Source organism: Vanessa cardui, chromosome 13 (assembly GCF_905220365.1).
Source record: "Vanessa cardui chromosome 13, ilVanCard2.1, whole genome shotgun sequence".
NCBI lineage: Eukaryota > Metazoa > Arthropoda > Insecta > Lepidoptera > Nymphalidae > Vanessa > Vanessa cardui.
Genome location: NC_061135.1, coordinates 10,058,620 through 10,085,968, shown reverse-complemented (window position 1 = coordinate 10,085,968; position 27,349 = coordinate 10,058,620). Strand labels below are relative to the sequence as shown.

At 31.3% G+C, this 27,349-nt stretch overlaps 1 protein-coding gene across 2 annotated transcripts in view; it reads right to left on the bottom strand.

Moving 5' to 3' along the window:
• LOC124534737 (T-lymphocyte activation antigen CD86-like) overlaps positions 1–27,349 on the bottom strand; it is a 220,800-nt gene that overhangs the window by 147,749 nt on the left and 45,702 nt on the right. For both annotated transcript variants that reach the window (XM_047110730.1, XM_047110731.1), the window contains exon 2: positions 13,611–13,620. The gene's annotated coding sequence lies outside the window, so the exon portion shown is untranslated. The remainder of the gene's footprint in view (positions 1–13,610; positions 13,621–27,349) is intronic.

Here is a 27,349-nt window from a genome sequence, read left to right as displayed (position 1 = left end):
AATTCAAACCAAGCACATATCCAGAGAGTTTGATAGGGTTCGCCATTGCAAACTAGAGCTAGATAAAAAATTGCATTTATATAATCAACTTTATGTCACGCGTGGCTTCGCTCTAGTTTTAGGAGCTGGTCATCAGGTGTTAAGCATAAAAAAAGCCTTTGGAAGCCTTTGAAAAGTTGGAGTTCAGGTTTGCACCATAAAAAAAAACATATTTGGCTGCGTGATTTGGCCTCGGCCAAAAGGACCATAAAAAAACAAACAGACAAACATAAATACATACAAAGTTATTAAAAAGTTAATAAACATATTTAAAACATTAGTATAGATTGTTAATTTTTATGAGCAACTATTACGATTTCTCAAAAAAGGAAAAAAAAATAATCGAAAACAAAGCAGACAATAATTTTGTAACAAATAATCATCAAAAACAATAACGAACCAGCAGATTTAATAAATTTATACGCATAATATATACATATGTATGTATAGTAAAATATTATTAATGTTTATGTAATAATACGTAGATATTATTATTTGTACTTTATTTGTATCTATAAGTAATAGTCGGTCAAAAGTGCTGTATGAAACAAACACAAAAAGAAAAATTCTCTGTAATAGTCAACACGATAACATGCGGTCCAAAATGATCGTAGCAAAATATTTATTCGGTCTCCTCGCCCGAAGCACTGCGTACCGTAATCTTATTAGATAGAGATAAGAAAAGGCTTTATATCATATGTATATAAAGTCTTAGCTGAAGTTTAGACGTTAGCAAGATTAAAGCAAGACTTTGGCCTACGGTTCCTAAGTGTGGTGCAGTTTGCATTATACGTAGTTTCCCAGAAATACGTTCCAAATAGAGAACAATAGGTACGTCATCACAATGGGATAAAAATAGAACATAATGAAATATGTCAAGTTAAATGGGTAAGTTATATCTGATTAGCGACATAATTTTTTAATATTTTGATATATTTATAAAAGTAGCGTCCGTCCGTCCCGGTTTCGCACGGATGCAATACTAATACTAAATATATTACAGAATTTGTTTATTTATGACATTACATTACAAACTTCTAATATTATCAGTTTTTGTTTTATACTATGTAGTGAACATATAGTAAAAACGACTTTTTAGTATTAACATGTGTGGAATGAAGATCGAACAAAATGCTAGATTACATTTAGGAACAATATGTTATGTAATTATGTAATATGGAAAACTTAATTTATAACTAGCTTCTTAATTGCGGAATACTTATTTCAACTATTTCGATAAATGAATTGATATTACAAACGAAAATATTATAACATCGATTTAGTGATGCAATGGAGTTAATGAACTTTTTAACCAGTCTTGACACATTTCTATACATGTTCATCACACAAGGTGGTCCAGTGCACAATGTGTTTTCGTAGAGTTTAACCTTACTTTACAGAAAAAAATCATGAAATTCGTTCATCATCAGTAGTTCAGCCGTGACAAAGCAATAGATATATTTGCCTGAGTTCTAATCAACTGTAAAAAGTCATGTTCATGAGTATTTTGATGGAGGAATAAAGTCCTTCAAATTCAGAGGAAAATCTTTGTGTAAATATTTTTGAGTTTGAATATTTGTTTAAATGTAATTTATCAAATTTGCATAATTTAATGACCGGATGTATATAATAATAATGTAAATTAAATTATATAAAAACTCATTTTAAACTAATGTCTATAAAAAAATAAAAAATGTATTTGTTTTCATTTCATTTCACATCATTTCAAAGTCTGTAAACACTAAAGTTTCTACTGCTGTATATTTATTATTTTACTCTATTATAACTCTTGCACTTATGTCACTAAGAACTAAAACGGTGGCCCGTAGTTTGGTATTAAGTTCAGTGGCGTGTGGACAGGGAGTAGTAAAGGTCGAACCGCCATTACATGGTACGTTGAGCACCAGCTCTTTGCTAAATGCATGTTTTATACTAAGCAAAACTGCTTTTATGTAGCAATTCAGCTCTGTGACTATATTGCATGCTACTTCGATAAAAAGATTTGTATTCTAGTGAAAAAAGTCTGTATACGTCGTCTAGGTAATTGATTTCTCACCTATCAAAGAAACTTCAGAGCACATCTAAGCGCGAAGCCGCATTTGACAGTTATTAATATTTTAATATTTTTTCAACTGATAGCAATATTTGAGGAGGGTCTTTGAGAAGTTGTTTATAAAAATATATTCTTTAACTGTAACGTAAAATGCTACATATGTACATGCTACTTGGTTAAGATTAGAATCCTATAGAGTAGTAAGAAAAACTAGCTTGTTCTTATTTTATAAGTATTAATTACCCGGTCTCGATCATTATTTATATCTAGAGCTAAAGATATATGGTTGATTTTTTCCTTTTGAGAACAAGTTGGTTATATTCAGTGTACACTACGGAACTTGTATGTATGCTTGAATTCTGGGACGTCACAAGGACAATTGGTACATAGACAGCTGTGAGAGGATAGACACAATATTTTGAAAGCTCAAATTCTTTGATTTTTTTTATTTTTAATTAGATTTCATATAATTATAATTAATGATTAGCATCCCTATTTTCGTAATCATTGGAATCTGTAAAAGACAATATTTCAAAAGTCTAAAGTACTAATGATGCAGCACTAGATTTAATACAAACTTATTCTGAAAATCGCTTATCAGAAAATATACTCTGTAATTTGTCAAAACTTAATGAAAATCTTTTAAGATGTTTACGACTGTTGAAACCTGCCTTTCGTTCTATCCATTAGCCTTGCTCTGACTTTATTCACAAAAGGAAATTAGAGATCACAATCTCAGCCTCAAAATAAGCTATAAATTTTCGTAAATCACATATTTTATCGCCTTTTCTAATAATGTTAAACGTATATAAGCATAATAGAATAAAATACAGTTAATTTTATTTATCTAATTTTAACCAACATCCATAACTAAACACATAGATTAAGAATAAAAACTTATTATGACTTTTTATAGACGTTTGATGTTTTATAGCAAAAAATAAATTCTATATTATAAAGCATACCTTTAAATAATGGAATATTCAACTCTTAACAATGCATAAGTTGTTCGGGTAATTTTATTTGCATATTTTCAAGAAATTATTCCAATTTATTCTTCCTGTCAATATGGAGTAACGCAATTGAACTTGCGACTTTCGTATTGTTAACTTCATATGTCGTTTAAATTACTTATTATTTATGTGATGTACGGTATGCATGTGTTAAATATTGATATATACCTTTTCACGTCAACGTACTTGGGGAAATAGTCGATCACGGCGCTTTTCGGACAAACTTCGGCGAAACTATAACCGATAGACTTGAACTTTGTGTGAGTTGTTTGCACGTATAACTATGAAATACATACAGAATAGTTTGTAACACCATGTATAGAACTTGTGTAGATAAGACAAAAAATACAAGATAAAAACAAGATGAAAACTTAAAGTAAATGATATTTCATGTTCTTTTAAATATTTGTAAATAGGGATGTCCACTCGATCGATTTCAATGATAAGGTAACTTCAAAACTTGACTGAACATAAAGTCGGTAATTGATTGTTATACATGTTTCAGAACATCTTCAGATGTCAACATTTTTTGTTGTTTTATGACAAAAAGAAGTTCTTTTACGCGGCTTACAATAGAATGAAGTGACAGAAATCGCTTAATGAATAAGCATTATTTTCATCTCTATTTATGTGTACATATTATGTAATTTTTTTAAAATCATACAGCATTTTTAAGTGAAAATTTTGTTATTTAATTACTTTTAAGCATAAGACAATTTGTGAATTCGTATCAACCGTGTGTCTGGAGCCTATTATATTAGTTTAATAATTCTTTAAACCGGAACACAACAATACCGTGTCTTGAAGTAGAATAATGAATAGGCAATACATACCCAAACTGGCTCGCACAAAACCCTACCAAAGCACGCAAGTTGTTTTTACTAATATGATGTTTTTAACGTATCGTAATTTCTATCTGGAAATATAGAATATAAATTTCGGAACGCATGAAATAATTGTATATTAATTTCAAATGTATCTGTCTCCTAGTTCTCGTGTAAAGCCGAGTGCATACACAAAAACTCTCTCATACTCCGACGTAACGCTAATTTGACATGACCGGAAAGAGTTCGTGCGCAGAACTATCCGCTTTATGTGGTTTTTGAAGCACTGGAGTCCTGAAAATTACAACTTCGAAATAATAATGAATAAATATTGGACAATATCAAATGCATTACTCTGATCCCAATGTAAGTAGCTAAAGCATTTGTGTTCTGGAATATCAGAAGCGACGACGGTATCACAAATACCCAGACCCAAGACAACATAAAAAAACTAATGAACTTTTTCTACATCGACCGGGAATCGAACCCGGGACCTCGAAGTGGCGTACCCATAAAAACCGGTGTACACACTAGTTGACCACGGAAAGTCTAAATGCCACTAAATAATGTTTCAAACAAAGCCTTTATACTCCGGGCATTTGACTGTATCTAAAAAGTTGCCATAAATAATAACCTCATGACGTCATATATATATAGTTGTATATATTGTGATAGAGAAAAGCAGAGAAACGATATTTTTTTAGAAATATATAACACAAGTGAAGTGTTAAACCGAATTAATCAAACGTTATTATCGTGCAACTATCAAGAGCGTAATTCGGAACGAAATATTGAAATAAACAACATTGTTAGTTTGTAGCTAAAAATAAATATCAACGGAAACAAACGCTGCAAGTGAAAAATAAATTCGAAATCTTAACATTTTTTAAAACAAAAATAGTTTCACCGGACGTTGGATTATATAAAATTAAATTTAAGAAAAAAAAACAAAGAAAATAATTAAACAGTGCTTATTAAGGAATACTTCAATTAATTATATTAATAAACTTTTTTCAATTATTCAAAAATGGTTACGTCGAATTATACGCCAAAATAGCGCTATAAGGTTGTTATCTGCCTGTGTACAGTATAGTTGAATTGAATAGATTAAAGAGGAGCTATATGCTAAGCTATAAACGTCTTTACATGTGCTTACGTTTTTCATTTCAGGCTTACATTTTTACTGCATTCAAGTAAGCATTTGCCACAGCTGCTTCTGGTGAGACGTTTCGTTTATAATAATAGTTGAATTAATTTCTAGGGTAGCCTAGTTTTTATTTTAATTATTCTATTCAATGAAAATAAGAGACGTGTGTCCTATGGCATCCGTTTGGAATGAAGTTGCTTTTTCATATTTTATGTATTAACAGACATAATGAAATAAATTTACTATATTTGAGAACAACTCACGAGGGTTTTTTAGCAATTTTGTTGTTAAAAATCCTACGTGAATTAAAACAATAACAAGAAGGGTGTCATGGGACACAATGTCCTGATAAGAACGCGTAACTATTGATTTTTGTTCCTGTCCTTCTCGGTAGAATCTACTTTCCGAACCGCTGGTAGATTCACTTAATGTAGTCGTTAAATGACGATTCAAAAGTGCTTGTGAAAGCCTACTTGAGTAAATACTTTATTTTAATTTGATTTGAATTAAACAAAAAGTCGCTCGGACCACTCCAAGCGACATAATAGCATAAAACTTTTTCTTTACTTCTTCTGACTTCTGACTTCTTTTTTTGACCAATTCGTTCTACTATATGTTGTGTAAAAAAATTGTTCCAAAAACAATTGTTTCTTTAAATGCACCATCTGCCTTAACTCGTGTTGTAAGTGTCAAATAATGTCAGTATATTTTGGGTGCCATCACTTTTACCACTTAGCGATTTATGCGGTGATGAACTGAAAACAATTAACACGCAAAATTTTTCCTCAAGAAATGCCGTCCGGCCATCCGTCACAAAACCTGTCAAATATTTTTTTATTCATTGCTACAATATAAAACTGTGCCGACCCTAAATAAATAAGAATGGGAAAAGTTTATGATGATAATCAAGTTCATTCATAACAATATTTCCTTAATATTTTAAGCGTTCCCATAAATATTTACCCAATTTAATACTCAAGTTAAAATAATATACAATGCCAGTAGTATATTCTTTGATAAATTTAATGCTTTTAAATACACGGTGGAAAATTAAACATTCCTATTTTAAATAAATGTATAGATAAATAAAAAATAGATAGGTAATAATGAATATATTACAATACATTATAGTTGCACATTTTTCACTACAAATAGTTTTCATTGTGTTTTTTTAAGCAGCCTATACTGGCTTGATAATATAAAAAGATACAGACAAATTGATAACCTCCTTCTTTTTGAAGCCGATTAAAAACAATAATACTTACTGCTGTCTGTCCCTGTGTTTGCTTCGATTTTATTACGCAACAAATTTTGAGTGATTCGAGAGGAAGGTTTTTGTATATAATACAGGACAATATAGTAAAGAAACATTGATAATTTTAGAATTTTCTAATGTGATGTCGTAAGTAAACAAATTCTGTAGTTTATTTAGTATCAGTATTCAACCCGTGCGAAACCGGGGCGGGTGGCTAGTAATATAAACTATATACATTAATATAGTATCAATTTTTATAATAATTACTTTCCTCATAGGTATACATAGCATAGCTAACAACATGAAATAAATAAGTATATATAAGTAAGTAATAAATTAAGTAAAGTAACATGTGTTAATTACCCGCTGCTGGGCTAAGGCCTCCTCTTCCATTAAGGAGAGGGTTTGGAACATATTCCACACGGTGTTCCAATACGAGTTGGTTTAATGCACATGTGGCAGAGTTTCGATGAAATTAGACACATGCAGGTTTCCTCACGAGGTTTTCCTTCACCGCCGAGCACGACATGAATTATAAACACAACTTCAGTACATATATATATAGTGGTGCTTGCCTGGGTTTGAACCTGAAATCATCGATTAAGATGCACGCGTTCTAATCACTGGGCCATCTCAGCTAAGTATATAAAATAACAGTTATCATTTGGAGATAATGTATGTAGTTCCGATATAATTAAAAGTTATATAAGACATACGGAGAGTGTTCTTTGTTTCACATACATTTTGCTACATGGGATGCAGATGAAAATAATAACGGAACATTTTTACTGAACTTTTTATCATTTGTGACCCAGTTTCGTGCATCGTTTTTTTTTGTTATCATCGGTATTAAGAAAACGTTTTTCAAATGAAACGATATATCATTTAAAAACTATGCAAAGCTGATAAAGGATTCGATTATTTATCATTAATAACTCGAAATGTATTATTGTTACGTAGGTGAGGTTCGGTGATAAACATTATTATTTAATAAACTTTGTTTATTTATTTAATATTAGAGCATATATTAGTAATTTTTCATATTTTGAACTATGTAGTAGTTATATTTAAAGTGATTTAAGAAAACATAAAGGTTACGGGTGTTTAAAATAAAAAAAAATTGTCGATTTATAATCATTATTATTAAAATTTTAAACTTTTCGATACATTAAAAATTTAACAATATTTAATTAAGCGATACCTTGTGACACATACCTGCTATATTTAAGTGTCCCATTTGTACAAATGTAAATAAATAAATAACACAGCAATAACCTTAACGATCAAAAACCTTTTAACCTGACAATGTCCTAAACAAGGCTACAAGTAATATTAAATTATTCAGAGTAATTTGTTAAACCGAAGTTCGGTGAAAAACAAATTAATTTGATAAAAATTGTTTCTATTTCGAAAAATGCCTAAAAAATCTCCCCTAAATCAATATAATTCGGTATCCGACTAAAAGCCTTTGTAAAATTTAATATATAGCCAAAAACTCCAATATAAATTCCCGTGCACTATCAAATTAAGTTTACAAATACCTTTACCTCGAGCCTGGACATTATGTTTTCGTACATATTCGTACCTCAGAACAGAGAGAATACTGAAAGTGATTAAAATATACATAATTTAATAGGAAAAATCTATAGGTACACATCACTGACACTAACCTAATAATTTTATTTATTTTACTTCTGTAACACTAATAAGTCACTTCCCATTCTGCTCTTAAATTTACCAACATTAAAAAAAATGACTAAATTTTTAGTAAATAAGTTTGTTTAAAAATCCAAGCAATTTTTTTAAGGATATGAAGTATTATAATATTTATTGTTTCCAGCCTTCTTCTTAAAAGGAGGAGGTCTTTTCCCCACAGTTGGACATATAATATTTCATGATATTTAATATTATATGTATATACTTTAGAATGATAACAACAACAACAGCCTGTAAATTTCCCACTGTTGGGCTAAGACCTCTGGTCCCTTTGAGGAGAAGGTTTGGACATATCCCACCATGCTGTTCCGATAGGGTTGGTGGAATACACACGTGGCAGAATTTCTAATAAATTAGTCACATGCAGGTTTCCTCACGATTTTTTCCTTCACCGCCGAGCATGAGACGAATTATAAACGCAAATTAAGCACATGAAAAATCGGTGGTGCTTGCGTGAGTTTGAACCCGCAATCATCGGTTAAGACGCACGCGTCTTAGCCACTGTGCCATCTCAGCTCAGAATGAAAAGGATTTTTGAAATCAGTACCATCCCGTAAATCAGAAAAGATTTTGTGAGTGGTTTTATATAGTGACCAAAAAGAGTAATAGTGAATTCCACAATACCGTAAGTAATATATCTCTTTCGAGTATTCTATATTCTGCGGTCTGGGCATATAAACGTGTGTCACGTCTTCGCATTACTACAAGTTAAATGACTCGTCGTCACCGTGTGTCGCCTTCGTCGTATAAGACCCTTGACGTGTTTGGTTACAACACATACATAAAACAAATACGACATTACAACGTAATGGACTGTATATACAATGTATTATTTTTGTGTGGAAATTCCGAATCTGTTATTTAAATTATATCCATTGTTATTAAGAGCTTAGTCATCACAGAACAATAACTTATATGAGCTTTTTTAAGGATTCATTAATTATTTACATATTTACATTCGACTATATACTGTTATTATATTAAAATATTGAAGAATTTTTGACCAGTTTTGGGCACGTCGACCTTTCTCAGCTCAAAGTAATTCTCATAATCCGATGAAAGAGCAAAGACACGCCGAAAATAAATCCATGGACTGGGTATGCAAACATTATCAATTTTCCATCTCCAAAGACACCAAAGAAAATTTAATCAAACTGACGTGGAATGAACTCATGAGCTCAGGATTTACAGTCTTAAAAGCCGGTCACTTTTTCAATGACTAAATATTAACTAGAGCTCATTGCTCTTTGAATTTTAAAATATTTTCAAAAAACAAATTTATCATTTTCATCAATATCATACCATACTTAAACAAGTAACAGTAGGTAAAATATATGATACTATTCTTAAAAATGAATGAGAATGAGTTCCGGGTAAGCATTCATTTATCATTCACTTGTCCTTTTTTATGACAAAGATAAGTGGACACCACAGCTCCTACATGATGCCACTGTGAGAATTATTAACCATTCCTTATGCCTCCAACCTTGGTAACTAAGATGTTATGTCCATTGTGCCTATAGTTGCATTGTTGTTTTGTGGTTGAATATCTGATGAGTGGGCGGTGCCTACCCAGAATTACATAGAGGTTCACCAACAATTGATCCTTCTTTACTTCACATAACACTATATTTTTTATTTTTAAAGTTCGAAAAAAAATAATATAATTTTATTATTAAATCGTATCCTAATGATGAGAATAAAAAATACTATTACATATTGTTAGAAAAAATTAAAACATTAATTTAAAAATAATTCCTGGTATTTTCTCGTTGAATAAAAATTATAAGCACGCTTTCCCTGCGTGAAGTTGAAAAGAATTTGTAGAAAATAAGGAGTTTTATCAACATAAGTAATTAGGGTATTACGAACAAAAATCTCATTAGTGTTTTTCAGTATAGCGAAACGTAATTAAGCCCGTATGTTAGTACAATTATATTTGCTAACACAAATTAGCTAGCTTCGCTTTAAGCAGACGTAGCGGAATAGGTTTCTCGTAAGAATTGCGTTAGGGATAAAATGCACTTTTACAAAACAATGGGAATGTAATATTGTACATAAAGTATTAGCAATTAGTAGCGCTTTCTGAATTAGAGTGTGTCTTATTTTAGCTGTGAAGGAAACCTGCACGTGACCTGACGTGAGCACGTGCATTGATCAAGTAACCTCCAGACCTTCTCCTCAAAGGGTCTCCCCTTTTAAAGAAAGGAAAGTCTTTCCAACAGTAGAATATTAACAAACTGTTGTTTTTGCCTTGGAAATATTTACAATATTAATAAATTATCAATTTATCATCATCATTATAATAAATCTTGTTAAACATAAAATCTCATTTTAATACCAATCAACATCTGTACTTGGTTTCTTAGTGTAGCTATGTTTTAGTTTGAAGTGTGAGTGAGCGTACAATTATACGAGTACCTATATGTTTACTTACTTACACACACTATCACATTTAATATATGCAACTTTGTATTTAAAAGTTAAAAACTATCCATTATTTGTGTATCGGCTAGTAATTTTATATATTTGTGTTAATTTCATTTATATGAACATAAATCTAAACAACGAACGTGGTTTTGGAGGGTGATGTCGCCACTTTGGCGGGCAAATAATTATTCAACAATAATTTCAACTCATATAAAGCAGACTGATTTACGAACACATTTGTTATTACAATAGATTTCATTCAAACAGATCCACGATTTAATTATTTTGATCATTATATTAAATCTAATGCAGATATTTTTACTCTACAATATGAAGGTAATAGCGATTATAATTCTTTGTTCTACAATATTTAGGTAATAGCAATTATAATAGGTACGTTCCAATGGTTGATACCATCAGTAATGTAAGAAATTGTTAATGTTTCTTACAGCGTTATTGTCTAAAGAAACAATAACCAACTCCATTGTAGCTGCCACATACGGATAGTCAAATGAATCAATGCAATATTGTAAATAATTATAACATCTATTATTTCTAAATTAAAAAATCCCTATTTTTTTATAACTGTTTTCAACTATTTAGTCCCAAAATTACAAAGCCTTATATCTCCGTATGTCGGCTTGGAATATTAGTAAACTAAGACAATTACAAATTTACATCGATAAATAATTTAAGAATGCTTAGCATTACTTACAGTATTATATTTATGGTAAAATATATCAATACTAATACAAAAGTTAGTTAGCGTATACATATATGACGCTGACTGTACTTCTAATAACCATAACGAAGCTTATCGGAATAGACACATTCTCTGTAAATAACTATAGCGTAATCAGCTATCACAGCGGTAGTTGGCAGCGCGTTACAATCGGTACTGATGTAGGTGAGGCCCATACCAACACGAGACACGAGAGCTTAGTAATAGGCAAAGCGGTTAACGGGAATACGCTTACATTGTCCCTGGTTGCCTCAACGATCTTGCAGCCAGCATATTCAGATTTAAATTTCGAATCTGGCCAGTTATTTGATTTTTCTTTAATACATTCTCAATTACAGTACGGAGAATATAGATTAAACTGCAAATATAAGCGACTTTGTTACATTGTATTAAACTCTACTTTTGCCTGTTTTTTGATAAAAAATCATAAATCGAATTATTTGGCATAAAAATAATTCGATCCGAAATTTGTTTTAAAGCACCGCAAAAGCGTTATATAACATTAAATACATATCAGTAATAGATAAAAACGCGCGAATCGCGCCGAGCGTGTCCATAATCCAACCGCAACATAGATTTTAGCGATATCTGAAATGGAGACCGACAATTAGGATAGTTTGCGAGCTATATTGGCAAATGATCTGGGAGTTACGATAGCGAACCAGCTACCAGTTGTAATAAACGGTCGCCATGTTGGGACACTTTTGAATTGCGAATATGTTCCATTGTTTCGAAACGGGTTGAATTGCGGTTAGAGCCGTTAATTGCAAATGAAAAGCGACGGATTTAAGCTATGATTTTGAAGGATTTTCACGCAATTTTTGAAAAGCACATACATTTTTAAATGAGTAATAATTTTAAAACGTAATGAGAATTGTATATCACATATACTGAAACAATGATACACAACGAATACATACACTATTACCAGAGTTGCAAAATTATACAGCAAAAAAAAATTGATTTTATTTACCTGCAATACAGCTGAAACACGATCTCGATATTCAATACTTTACTGCTTAACTCGATATTCGACTTTACTGAGACTTTGTCGATTTGATTAGTTTTACTTGAGAAACCTAATATAAACTGACCAAATAAAAAAGCTTTATTATTCAGTATTAGAAACATGCCTTTATTATTCATTATCCACAGTCGTATTAATCGTAATCACGGAATAATAGAGTAATTAGATTACTTAGGTTGAAAACCTTCGCTGTTCGGCATTAGGATTGGAATATTGCGGTTGTACGGAACTTATCATTGGGTCGGTTAACGTCAGACATAGATGTGTAAGGAAATTATATTAGACATTTGTTTCAAATAAATACTGATAAGTTTTCAAACAATCCAATTGAATTCAGATTTAATAAATAACTAGATGTTATACGGTAAAGTTAATGATACTTGTGTTAAGTGATTAATGAAGGTATCATAACATATTGATTTGAAGTGCAAGTAATCTAGAGTAATTACAGGCACAACTGCACAAGGGATATTACGTATTAGTTCCAATGATTGGCGACGCATTGACGGTGAGACGAATAGCTAATATATTAAGTATTTTGTATAGTATTCAAGCCGAGAAAGCCCAGTGCTAAAACTCGTACAACTTAACCAATGATTGCGGGTTCAAACCTAGTCAAGCACCACGGAATTTTCATGTTTTTAATTTGTGTTTATAATTCATCTCGTGTTCGACAGTGAAGGAAAATCCTTTGAGGAAACCTGTGTGTGTCTAATTTCAACGAAATTCGGCCACATGTGTGTCATCATCTACCCAAGCAGCGTGGTGGAATTATACTCCAAACATTTTCCTCAAAGGGAGCGGAGGCCTTAGCCCAGCAGTGGGAAATTACAAGCTGTTACTGTATTGTACTATAGTACGTATATATATAGTTGGTGAGTGACATTCAGATGACCGATTAATTTATAAAAAGATAAAAAAAAACATAACGTATTAATAATCTGGTCTAATATTTGTACTCATTGTTAACTTGTTAACTTTTTATGATATACCATATGTCCCCAATGGTAATAGCACTGTAAGAAATATTAATCATTCCTTACATTAACACCGACTAGTGAATAATGGAGCTCTATCACCCCCTTAATTAGGCGTGCAAATGTATTTAGAAGGAGTAAACATTTGTGATAATATCTTTATTGCTATTACGTTCTTGTACTTAGCATAAATTCATATTATCTGTTATTTAACTAATCACCGGGGTACACGCTTAATATATTAATGTAATCATACCTCAGCCTTCTCACAACATATAGTAATTTAACAGTATATAACTTTAGTATTAGCTTAAAAAATACAAACACTTACAAATCGTTAACCGATAAATCCGAGGCTACATCTACGGGTCTGGAAACATCACGCACCTTTTAATACCTGTAACAATAGAAATAAAACTTCTTTAAACATATGATAGTCACGGCAAATACGAAACATATATAGTTTTCTTATAGTATACGTGGATTAAACATAAGCGGCAGAGTAAACTCATGCCGTTTACCGTCACGGCATACAGATCGGATCCCCCCGAATTATGATAGTTCAACCAAAAAGGAACCTTGTTTCTACACGAATAAAATCGCTTGTAGAAAATGTGGTATTAAAATGGATTATTACATTATAATTGGAGCTTCCTGCTCAATACAATCCAAATACTAGATTATTAAAACTATATTTGTCGTTATAAAGTCATTAATTATTATTTGGTGAATTCACGCGTTTATAACATTGTAGAATAATGGCGTTCTATAATTTGAATTCAGATAATATAAAAGCATTTAGCTGAAAACTGATACAATTTTGATGTTTATTGTACTTATTTATAACATTTGTATTAATATAGCGCATTGTAAAGTTTCTACGCATTACTAAACTATATTATTACAAATACACCAAATTCACGTATCCATAACTGAATTCTAGATTTGAAGAAGGTACACGGAATACTTAATGAAAATGCTTCTTTTAAATATAAACCATTTCTTACGTCGCTAATGCGCCAAATAACTTTGGTATCTATGAATTTATGTATTCATACACACTCACTATCACACTATTACCTGACCAGATTCTAGCACGCAATTTTCGCTAAAGATTCACGTTTTCTGGCTATTATGTTAGTTAAAATTTAAGGTGTACACGTGTCCTTAGAATGGCTTCTTAAGAACTATTGTCGCAAAATGCCGAATTAATCCTCTAGTAAAAACGTTTGAGGATATCATAATTTATTCTGCGACAATGTTACATAATTTATAAAAAAATAACGTAGTAATATCGTGATTAATTTCACTTAACATTACGGTTTATTTAAGTGTTATAAGTGCTTATAAAGTTGCGTGGCCGCATTAATATACTTTAGTAAAAATGAAAATGTGAAGAGCGTGCGTTGATTTAGCCTCGAATTAATTTAAGAAATATTAGTACTTTTTTATTTTTGTTAAATAAAAAATAAAATAAAATGTGGATGGATAAAGAGGTAGAGGACGACCAAGGAAGCGATGGATGGATGTTGTGAAATGGTTAGAAAGAATGTTATTTGTGAGATGACGTCTGTCAGAGAGGTATGGAAGGAGAGGGCATGCTGCGCCGACCCCAAATTAAATTGGGATCAAGGTAGGAGGATGATGATGATGATGATGATGATGAAAAAAAACTTTGCTCTATTATAAGGAGCTTTGTCAGAGTAAATAGGATAATAATGCCAGTGAGAAAACAAATTCAGTACGTATATGTACGTAGTACGTAGTAGTATGTAGATGGCGTACAATTTTTCTGGATATAAAAAATAAAATCAAGTTTATTATTTATCCAGTCGATGAGATATTAATGTTTGTTTTTAACACACTTTTATAAGCTTAGGCTGTGTGTATGTAGGTATGTCTGCTATTTCCAAAAGACTAATTAATTCAAAACTTTGCATACGGATTAAGTCCAATGACAATGCAATTAGCGTGTTTTTTAAACTATTATTATTAAGTTTATTTTCATTTCAATAATAAGTATATTATTATTAAATAAAAAAGTACGATATTCTCAAGTGATCTTAGGAATACGCGAAATCCTATGTATTAAACCACCGGTCACTTCGACTCTGCCACGTCATGTACCGTCAGCACAATCGGTAGGAGTCGCTTTGTTAATTTCTGATATATTAACCACGTTAGCCTTTTGTAAGGTTCCTTTAGGGAGTTGCTCGTTACCTTGAGTGGCTGTCAACATTAATTGTGTAAAGGCTAGAATTACACAGTCATATTTTACGTCTTGAAAGTAAAAATGTAACTGTTTGAATGATGAATGAGTGTAGGCAGTACGAAGTATTAACTATGAGAAATGTTATTTTAATAGCCATTGACGCCGTTTTAATGGATCACTATTTCAAAATACAAGGACGAGGCATTCATTTTATTTTCTTACGTTAACTTAAATGAAATAATATTTCAAACTAAAAAGTTTTTTATTTTCAATGTATTTCAAAATATAAATTAATTGGAACTAGGAATACATTGAATGTTTTGTTCACGAAAAATATTTTATAACTAAAATAACTAAACACAATGGGAGGAATTCCTGACAAAGCGAAAATAATTAATAAAATTTGAAAACATAACGGAAATTTAAAAAATATTTTCATCCAACTCACCAAACCTAACCTAGCCATTTTATTGTAAATTACATATTTAAAACATTTCGAAATTGAGAGACAATAATGAAATACATAACAAATGTATAACATTGAAATTTCATTTCCATTTCTCTCTGACAATGAATTCCAAATATTGTTTCCTATACCGATAACCTGATTAGGCAAGTTACATAACCGTAGCCCTTATTTTTTCCTACGCCTATTATATACACCATTTCCTGTATCAATAGCATTCGTGCTTCGCAAAATGATTAATGGATTCGACTTATCTGCGGCACACGCGAAATAATATTTAAAAGCTTTTCGTTGTAACCATCATTAGTATTGATTTCAAATACTAATCGAATCGTTATTATTGAACTACAAATCAGTTTATACGTTTATACAAGAACAAATGATTGTTTTGCCTACCTTGCTATCTTTGGAAAATAAATTATTCGTTGTTCGGGGATTGAATACGTTTCAATTCATTGATCAATTAACTGAAATGTCTCTAAGATTCCAGGAAGGAGATCCAGATTTATCGGATTGGATCTGATGATAATTGAAATCTGTTGCCGAATATAATTTATTCATACGGAATTTATATAAATAACAAATGTTTAAATCAATAAAGTTATAATTGGTACTCCTTGAATAACAGGGATGAGACTTATATTTAGTTTATTTATTTTTAATTCTCATAAGATAACATCATTTTAATGTTAAACATTGATCACTTTGATAAAATCAGTGATAATCATAGTATATGCACTAGAAGTAAGGATAAGCTTATAACGCCAAGTTTCCGACTCCGCAAAGTCAATAAATCTTTCTTGGGGCAAGGTATCCATTTCTATAATAAAATTCCACAGACATTTTTAACTTTGCCGTCTCGTAAATTTAAATCGTTTATAAAAAATACATTGGTGAAAAAGGCGTATTATTCGATACAAGATTTTGTAGATGATAAAAAAGCGTGGAATTAATACCTGTTGACTTCCAGGCAGGATATATTAATTTAATAATTGTATTAACTAACATGACTGTATTTTTTTAAATGTTGAAAAAGAGTAACTACTGAGTTTCTTGCCGGTTATTCCCGGTAGAATCTACTTTCCGAACCGGTGGTAGCTTCACTTAATTGTTAAATGACGATTCAAAAGTGCTTGTAAAAGCCCACTTGAATAAAGTATACTTTGATTTTGATTTTGATTTTTTGAAATGTCATTATTAAATTTATTATGTGTGTTGTAATATTGTGAATGCAATGAAATCGAACACGATCGAAGAAATGTCTAACGTGCTTTCTGAGGTCCAAGAGTATATACACTGTCACGTTCCATTATAGCAGCTCCACGAATTTGTTATTGGAAAAACTAATTCTTAGAGCACGATGAAATTTGCATGTACTTTAGCACGTCGCGAAACCAACAGGGTAGGTATTAAATAATACTATGATTTCAGTCTTTGTATGCAACGATTTCTTTAAGCGTCACCAGACGTGATCTTTCTTACATTAAAATAGTTAATTTTTAATGCGATCGCAGATGTTAATTATTAAAACGTACACACTTCTATATACAAAATATATATAACAATAGTTTAACAAAATAGCCATTTTTTTATTTGTTTTAGTTTACCTGATAGAGTGACACTGGTTTCCTGGGAACGGGGATGAGTTTCATGAGATAGAATTAAACGGCCCCTTTTCATATTTAATAAACGGTCTAAATGTTGACGCGAAGGCCGTTTGTAGCTGAAATACTTGACCTTTGCGTTAAGTACCTAAACATTGCTAAAAGATGAAATCCTCCTGTATAATTTCTTTCATTGATGACAACTTTGTTCATTTTTCGCCCAGAGGTTTTAAATTTCGATACAACAGGAATATTTTACTGATGGCATCCTAGCTATCCAGTTGCATTCCATGCGGTTACGACTAAAGTTGGAATTTTCTATTTTTAACAATTTTTATTTAAATTAAATACTGAATATGAAAAAAAATGTAAATAAATGTTTAACTCATCGATAAAATATGATCTCACGTTTTAAAGTACTATTTTTGCATACATCATAATAATATTACAAAACCACTTCCAAAACAATTAATTATATGACATATTTTCGAAATAAAATAATAAGCGGTTTCAGTACCAACTAATTAATTTTGTTTTATAAACATTTTATTCGGGAGCAATGGACGTTGTTCCGGAGTCGGTGATAAGCCGATTACGATTTCGAGTGGAATAGTCAGAGTTCAGTAATTGGTGGACGGCGGCGTTTCTATCTATATTATTACCAATCGTAATAATGAATCGTTAAGTAGTCGATTTTATTTTAGTAAGGCTATCTGTTATTTTATTTAAATACAGATATCGAAACACAAACTGATTGTTATTACGAGTGATAAATCATTTGTTTTATATTAGTTATTCTAAATAAAACATATAGATAAAATATAAATTTATTGTTCTTAGGCATTGACTCCCTTTGATGAGCAGGTATATTTTCACATGTGGCAGAATTTCGTTGATATTAGATACACAGGCTTCCTCAGGGTATTTTTTTCCTTCATTGCCGAGTTCGAGATGAATTTTAAACACAAATTAAACAAATGAAACTCAGCGGTGCTTGGGTGGATTTGAAACCGCAATCATCGGTTAAGATGCACGCGTTCTAACCACAGGACCATCTTGCAATGGCCAATATATCAATAGCAGTATCTAATCGGAAAAAAACAAATACTTTAAATAACCTAAACCAATTAAGTTGGACAATACCATATCGTATACATAGTTGACTTTGACTAAAATATAATAAAGGTATAAAATATTTTCAAATTAATAATAATAAATAATTATTATTATGATAAGATTTTTATTTTAATAGGAGTTGTTTTTTTATTACAATCTGTTTCCAAACACGAATTTTTACGGCGTGACTATTGGATTACGTCCACATTATGCTGCAAATACGGATTACACATTCGAAACATGTAATGAATATTAAGTGCGCCTTAAAATATTTATGTCACGAAAACCTTACACACGTTCCACATCTGGAAGGGAAATATATAGGTTTAACCCAACTATGCTGAAAGTTTAGAATGGTATACTTTTTCCGTAAAATATATAATATAAATACATGAATAGGTTCCCTATTTTGACTGCCTCCTTCTCAGGTCCCTGGATTCAAAGACCAATAAAGTCAATAAGCAGGCTATTGCGTTTTTCTGTCCAAAATTTTCAGTAACAACTCAGAGACTGGAAGTTTAAAGTGTAATCTCCCATGCTCTGGAAAGGACGTAAATCCGTTGTTGTTGTGTCTGTACTCCTTCTGGTCGTGTCGGATTGGCCGTCCCGTTGGAATATGAGAGTAAGAGGCTAGGGTGTACCTGTATTAGTGCAACAATTGTGAATAGTAATGTGTCTTGCGTAGTTGGCTGGTCTTTTTTTAGATTGTTCGCAGTAACCAAAATCTCTCAGGACGACATCGGCATCGGCATACAGTCGTTTCGGTTTTGGCGTCCCGTTGGATTATGAGAGTAAGGGGGGATAGGGTGTACCTGAATTTGGCCACACACATAGTGTACAATAAGATATCTTGCGTCTTGCTCAATTATGAGCTGGACTCCCTTGATAATGGTGACCGTTTTTTTTTATGGCATAGGTGGCAAACGAGCAGCAGGCTCACCTGATGGAAAGTGACTACCACCGCCCATGGACATCTGCAACACCAGGGGGCTTGCAGGTGCGTTGCCGGCCTTTCAAAAAGGAGAACGCTCTTTTCTTGAAGGTTCCCATGTCGTATCGGTTCGGAAAAACCGCCGGCGAAAGCTGGTTCCACAAAGTTGTGTTATAATATTATATGTGTTTAGAAAACAAGCTTTAAATCTGAGGACATATTTTTAATCTGATATTTATATATAAACATGAAATATGAAGACGTTGTGTTAAAAGTCGGTGGTAGGGCTATTTTTGGTGATCCTGCCACCACTCTGTGTTGGATACAGTCAAACGGTAGAAGCTGGTACTGGTGAGCACCCGACTAGAGGAGAGAGCAGTACACTATAGGCCGTATTTGTGCCTCATATAGTTAAAACTAAATTTCCTTTCTTTCTAATTCCCACCATCATTTTTAAATGGTTCTATTCATTATGAATAAATGACTAGAACCATTTGGGCAAACAAAAACAGTGAGATACAATTAATGAGTTTTCTTTCTAAAATATCGTATCACAAGGTAGCTTTTTATTTCCTCTTAGATTTATTAATTTTGTCACGTCTTCCTAATACTGTTTTTATAATTTGTTGCCGATAAATTGAAATGTATATTTTAACTGAATTTAATTATAGAACTGATTTTATACCGAAAAGTACAGCATCATTGCTGAATGTACTCAACATTAGTTTAGGCTTCATCGGTTTATCCATCTAAATTGTCAGGCTTCTGTAATTGATAGTTCTCGGCTGGTTTCTAATATTGATCTCACCTCTCTGATTTCTGGTACGTTTAATTCTACGAATAACTGAATGCCTTAGGGTTGCATATTGATGCCACATTGAATTGGGTTAACTTCTCTAAAATTAGCCATTAAGTTAGTATAAGACAGCGAGAGAGCCGAGATGGCCTAGTGGTTAGAACACGTACATCATAATCGATGATTGCAGGTTCTAACCCAGGCGAGCATCATTGCATTTTAATGTACTTAATTTGTTTTTATAATTCACATCGTGTTTGGCGGTGAAGGAAAAAATCGCCTGTCTGCGTGTTACTTGTTTAATTCTGCCACATGTGTTTGTTGTTGTGCTGTCAACCAACCCACATTGGCGCAGAGTGGCGGAATAAGCTCCAAACATTCTCCTCAAAGGGAAAGGAGGCATTAGCCTAGAAATGGGAAATTGAAAAGCTGGACATGTTAGTGTAAGGATCTCCCACACACACAAATTTAATAAAATATATATAAATGCACTGAAAAAAATATTCATCGCTGTATAACATTCGTGATCGAGGCTACGTTTATTTAAATAAATAAATATAAATAAACGAATCTCAAAATTTAACAAAAGATTTACGTTTTAATGGTACGGAACTATCGTGAAATACAAACCGCGGCACGGCATTAAGCCCGTTGTCACTCGCAAGCCACGCATGAATTTATTAATATCACAAGGTATTAATATTTTATCATCTATAAATTCGCCTTTTTAATAATGATAAGTAAATGTAATATTGGTTTAAAAAAGGAGTTTATTCAGATAAGAACGTAATATGTCTAATGTATGTGTATGAATGAATGATATTTTACATCATAGTCAAAATATACTTGCCTTTTTTTATGTATTCAATGTAAACGCAGTCTATTTTAAAATTGTTCTAAAACTGTTCCGTGATATCAATGTAGGGAATAAAGGATTTGATTTGAGGTCAACATAATTATAGATTTCAATGACGCGCCTTATGTTAATAATATGTTAATAAGTTAACGAATGGGGAAATTTATAAATGTCTTTATATAATATGCCATTATATAGACTTGTTGGTAGGTCTTTGTGCAAACCCGTCTGGGTAGGTACCACCCACTCATCAGTTATTCAACCGCCAAATAACAGTACTCAGTATTGTTGTTGTGTTCCGGTTTGAAGGATGAGTGAGCCAGTGTAAGTACAAGCACAAGGGACATGACATTTTAGTTTCCAAGGTTGGTGGCACACTGACGATGTAAGGAATTGTAATATTTCTTACAGCGTCATTGTCTATAGATGATGGTGACCACTTACCATTAGGTGGCCCATATGCTCGACCGCCAAACTATATCATAAAATAATAGAATGTATTAAATTTTCCAGCAATTATTATAATGTATCCGGTATGTCTTTAAAATTATTATATGTAGTACGAATTTGTGTAATGGTGTGTCAAAGTTTACGCAAAACTGGGGGACTACGTACGTGCGTAGTAGATATTTCTCGTGCGAGTAACATACTTAAATACTATTTAAAACATGACTAGTATGATTATAGAGATGGTGTGTGTGTATGTGTGTGTGTAAAAACATAGGCACACCGTCTATACCCTCATGGTGGACCAGCACATCCGATATGACCAGAAAGACTTCAGGCGCAGGACCACCAGTTCTACGTGCATTCTGAGGCACAGAAGTGTACACACTTACAACCTCTACACTCCGGCCTGTTACTGATATATTATTCTCGGTATATGGGCTTATACCTTGCTACTATATCAACGAGGCAGTTATACATATGCATCTATGAAGATTATACATATATTTTAATACGTACAAATCAAATCAAATCAAAATCAAATACAATTTAAATATAATAAAACTTTTTTTGCAAGGGACATGCAAAATCAACACCTGCTGCTGCTCTATTCATTTTTTTAGAAAAAATGGTGACTAGTTTTTAATGATACTTTAATCAATAATTTACTTACAATATCACAGTATAATTTAATAAATAAAGTATGCACTAAGCTAGAGGAAAATGACAAAGCTGTTACGTGACTGTTATCTGAATTTGGTCAGGGCTCACAAACTTCAATGCCTGGAATTGGTCGCTTTCCAATATAATTGTACTAAGACGAACGTTTTAATCGACACTCAGTACTGTTATAGCTTTGAGTCTATATCTACTTCAAACCTAATATTTTCATTCCAAATTCTTGATATGGATTATCCATGAAGTACAAGGGTTGTATTTCTTTTGTATTCTGTCAATCAGCTATTATATTATACTTAAGTAGTTCATATTTTTTATTTGAAATAGTGAACAAATATTCAGTTTCTATGAAGTTAATTATTATTGAAGCAAACATAACGATTAATATTTTTGTCGTTTTTAAATAAAATCCGATATTTCATTTTTAATCTTATTTTCCATGATTTTATAAATGATTTATATTTAGAAGCATTATGTCGTCTTTGTCTGTACATGATCTGTTGTAGGTTTGGAAACATTACCCAAATACGTGTTCGCTTAAACTATGCAATTTTTTTGTAACGTATTCTTTCAAATGAAATGGACTGAATAACTAATTTTTTTATGTTTTTCACTGTGTTATGTTACTAGTATTATTTGTCTATTGTCTATTGTCTATTGATATTAGTAATATCATTATTATATTAAGGTAACTCTATCTCTTTGTGTATCTGTTAGTTTTTTAGGATCGAACCACTAAACCGTATTTGATAAAATTGCATTACAAAAAAAGGATAAAGGCGACTTTTAATGCTTAATATCTAACGATCAATCCCTAACACGCGAACAAAAATATATAAATATAATAGTGTATTGTATACTGCAAAGCAAAAATAAAATAAATGATTATTGTCATTTCAAAATACTTTTTATAATATATTCCAAACACAAAGTCAAAGTTAAATGTTTGATTTATTGATAAAACGGATTCGAACTTCAGATTCAATCAACACATCATTTTATTTACGCAAATAAAATAATAAAGGATTCGTTTAAGTTATTTACGTTGAAAAAATAATTTTATTACGAGAGAAAATTACAAGAAGACGTAACGCGATGGCTGACAGAGCGACATAAGAACAAAATGCGTAAATTCAATTAACTGCGGTCTTCCCGGAAAATATTTGTTACTCTGCATTTTGCGTTTCTTTAATTATTATTTATATAATAAATGTTTTGAAGATATTTTTAGATAAATAATTTAATTTATTCTTTGTTACATTAAAACAATAGGCACTCATAATTTTATCGCCTCTATCTACTAATATATTATAATATTTGTGCTTGTAGCTACATTGGGCCGCTCACTTAAAACCGGGTCATAACTATATTAAGTATTGCCGTTTGGTGGTATATATTTTTAGTAGACGATAACTACGCTGGCGGGATTGAAAAAAGCCTAAGTTAACATTTTTCTTAAGATGTTAACTTAGGCTTTTTTCAATCCTAATACGAAAATATACGTGTGTATGTTCGAAATAAGACACGTAATCGCAAAATTCAACAATAACAATAACCGTTTACTCTTTATAAATATTTGTTTTAGATTTTCTACTTAACTTTTGACATAATTAAGTATTTACAAAAAATACATTTCAATTATAACAAATGGCACTAACATCTCAAAGCGTCGTTTAAATTTTCTAACAACAAATAAATCTTCCACGTTATATACATATAATAATATAGAAATGGAACAATTTAGTTTTTAGTTATTCAGATAAAATAAACACAAAACGAGACATAACTCAAAAACATAAATGTCGAACACTATACAGTATACTGCTTTTATTTATTACAACTCGTTTTAAATCACAATATGTAATATAGTTACGTTCACATGACATTTAGTTTTTGTTTGAACACATAAACAATTCCTCAGAGGGAGATCCGATACACCGATGACTGATGATATGTCAAGAACAATGATGTTTGTTCCTGAATACATGATGAATCTGTCCAACTATCATATTGCAACACCGAACACATTTTGAGTAACTGTGTGTCTGTTCCAACGACAGGACGTGTAAAGACAATATAGAAAAAAGCTGACTTAGAATTGACGTGACGTGATTGCCTAAGGTCTTAAATATCCTTTGGTATATATAGAGATATTTCTGTAAAAACGTGCATTTCGAATGAAGTCAGAATGACTATTGGATCATTGAAGATAATCCAGGAAATAATCCAGGAAATATTTTGAATAAAGGCAAAGTTGTATAGATTAAAAACAAGAATACGACAGAGCTATTATCAAATCGAACGGACATTGTAAATTGTCGATTACTCCTTCTGCCATTGAAACGAACTAACTTAAGTAATTATACTTTAAATCTATTATAACCGTAACTTTTTTATATCAATCGATAATAAAATTTAAAAAAACGCATTTATTCTGAAAAGCTGTACTGTGTTGTTACGTCACTGACGTCACCATGCGCTTGAACCAGCAGAACTAACCAGCTGACGTCAGGCCGGCGATATACTATATATTTCTGGCAAATTATTTTCATGCAACTAACACAGTATCGACTCATATAACCGTTATAATGACAAGCAAATAACTATGTATTGCGAATTCCTGATCGTCATTATTGGTTAAGTATTTTTTTTTAATTCCTGATATTAGTGATGCTTGTGTTATTTATAACTGTACAGCTGTATGATAATGATTTACAAAAATAATGTAATCATTAATTTCATCTTAAAGTTATTTGTAGTCCTTAATGGTAAGTAACTATTAAGCTAAATTATCGCATCGTCAGTGCTTTCTGTGCACATTTTACATAGTTAATTTTACTCGTGGCGTTACTAGCCCACACTGCGCATTCAACTAAGCAATGGAATTAAGTGCCTCGACAGCGGACCGTTAAACAAATTTATATATCACTAAACGATAAAGTTGTACAAGAGTTACCCTAAATACGCTACAACTCTAAGGCCTTTTACACAACTACGACAAAAAGTCTTAAGACATTAATATATTGGCTGTCTGAAACTGAAACAAATAAAATTTCCTTATATTTTTAATCAAATGTTTTCTTTTTTTGATACACAATTATAAATTAAACATATTGTATAAACCAATATTTAGAGGTATTATTTACAAATACATAATCCAATTAATTTAAAATAAGCATTTCGAATTCACTATTTAACAAACGTCGCTAGCTGGTTTCATTCACGGATAAGTACGATTAACGAATCTGTCACTTTCACGTTTAAAAAAATAGCTATCCAAATGTTCTGACGAATGTGTCGTTATTTACGGCCAAAAATAGTTTTTATTGCGGTATAAATTAAATGTAAGCTTTTTCACTTATTCTTTTTTTGAATTTTGTGTCAAAATAAAACTCAAACACTTGTAATAATAATTAAGCAATATTTATACTAGTTCGCTATTTGTTTAATTTCGTTGTATTCAATTATTGTCTTAAGACAATGTAAGTTAATGTAACGTGTGTGGTTATCCTAAGCGATAACATAGTACAATGCCGCTAAATTCCGCTTCAACAGTAAGCTAGGGGCGTGGTAGGGCGGTCCCGAAATCGCTGGATTTATAACAGAAACCCGTAACAAATCTTCGGTAAGCCACCGTCGAAACAGTTCACTTTGTAGCAATTTTCAAAGGCTGTAACTTTATTAAGTTTGTATTGTAAAGAAGATCAAAATTCATTGTTACGAGTGACTAAAACTGCTGTGTTGTTCCGGGAAATATTTTTTTCCATTAAAATTATATCCATTTTTGAAAAGAATAACATTATAATTATAAGAATAAAAGTACATGTAGTAGTTAGTAGTTTTTATCTTGGTCGTTCACCAAGTTTTACTACAATACACGTTAATACTGTTATTAACTTTTTCCGGAAAATTCCATTTCCATTTCCCAGAGCAATACTCATCTATCATTAAATAAAGTCTCATTAAAAATAACCACTAAATTTTTTATTCATATTACTTTTCGAGCAATAATTATGTTAGATTAAAAGCGTTCAACGTATCATGTTTCATCAATATTATTTGTGTATCAAATGCGCACAGGTATCATATTAACTACGATATAATTCCAATATCTTGTTTCAGAGTATTATCTATATCTACACTATTCTGACAATTCTGAGTTTGTTCAAACATTGAATATATTATTGATATTCCAGCCGATATTAAATAAATTGCATTAAATAGCCTATTGATTTATGTATGACTCGACAAAATATAAAAGCTCCCTTAAGCTGTACTCGAGTGAAATTACGCGTAATAGCTAGTTCATTGTAATAATACCGTCAATCCTTAAAAAGATGTTATATTAAAAGTACATAATATTCTAAAAGGATTAAAAGATACTAATTTTGTTCGGATTAAAATAAATATTCTATTCTAGGAAAATCTTTGCTTCACATACAAGTTTCACCTGAATTCAAAGAACAAAGTTGACGTAATTAACTTCTTTCCTTATATCAATATTTCGCATTATAGAATTTACTATGATTTTGTATGTAGTTAATGTATGTATACAATATAATATATTCAAGAATTAAGGCGGGTAATGCAGGATGTTAATATACATAATTTATGATAATATATTTGGCTTGTATAACTAATCAACAAATACTAGTATTATAAATGCGAAAGTAACTATGTCTGTCTGTTGTCTGATGTGTCCTTCACGGTCAAAACACCGTATTATCATGAATTTTCATAAAAAGTTGATATTAAACAAGCATGAACCAACCAATCCCTAAATCATGATACTACAACTAGATATTATTGATTGAAATTTTTGGATTTCGACAACTCAAACCAATTCTGTTCTTCCTTGTTCTAAACGGTATTACGTAACAGTAACAGTTATATGTGAGGTATTAGTGGTAATACACACAAATTACAAATTGTTAATAGTTACACAATATTATTTCAACGAAGATATAGCTATGTCAGAATACTTTGTCATGCTTTAGTCTGATTTCAATGATTAGTAAAG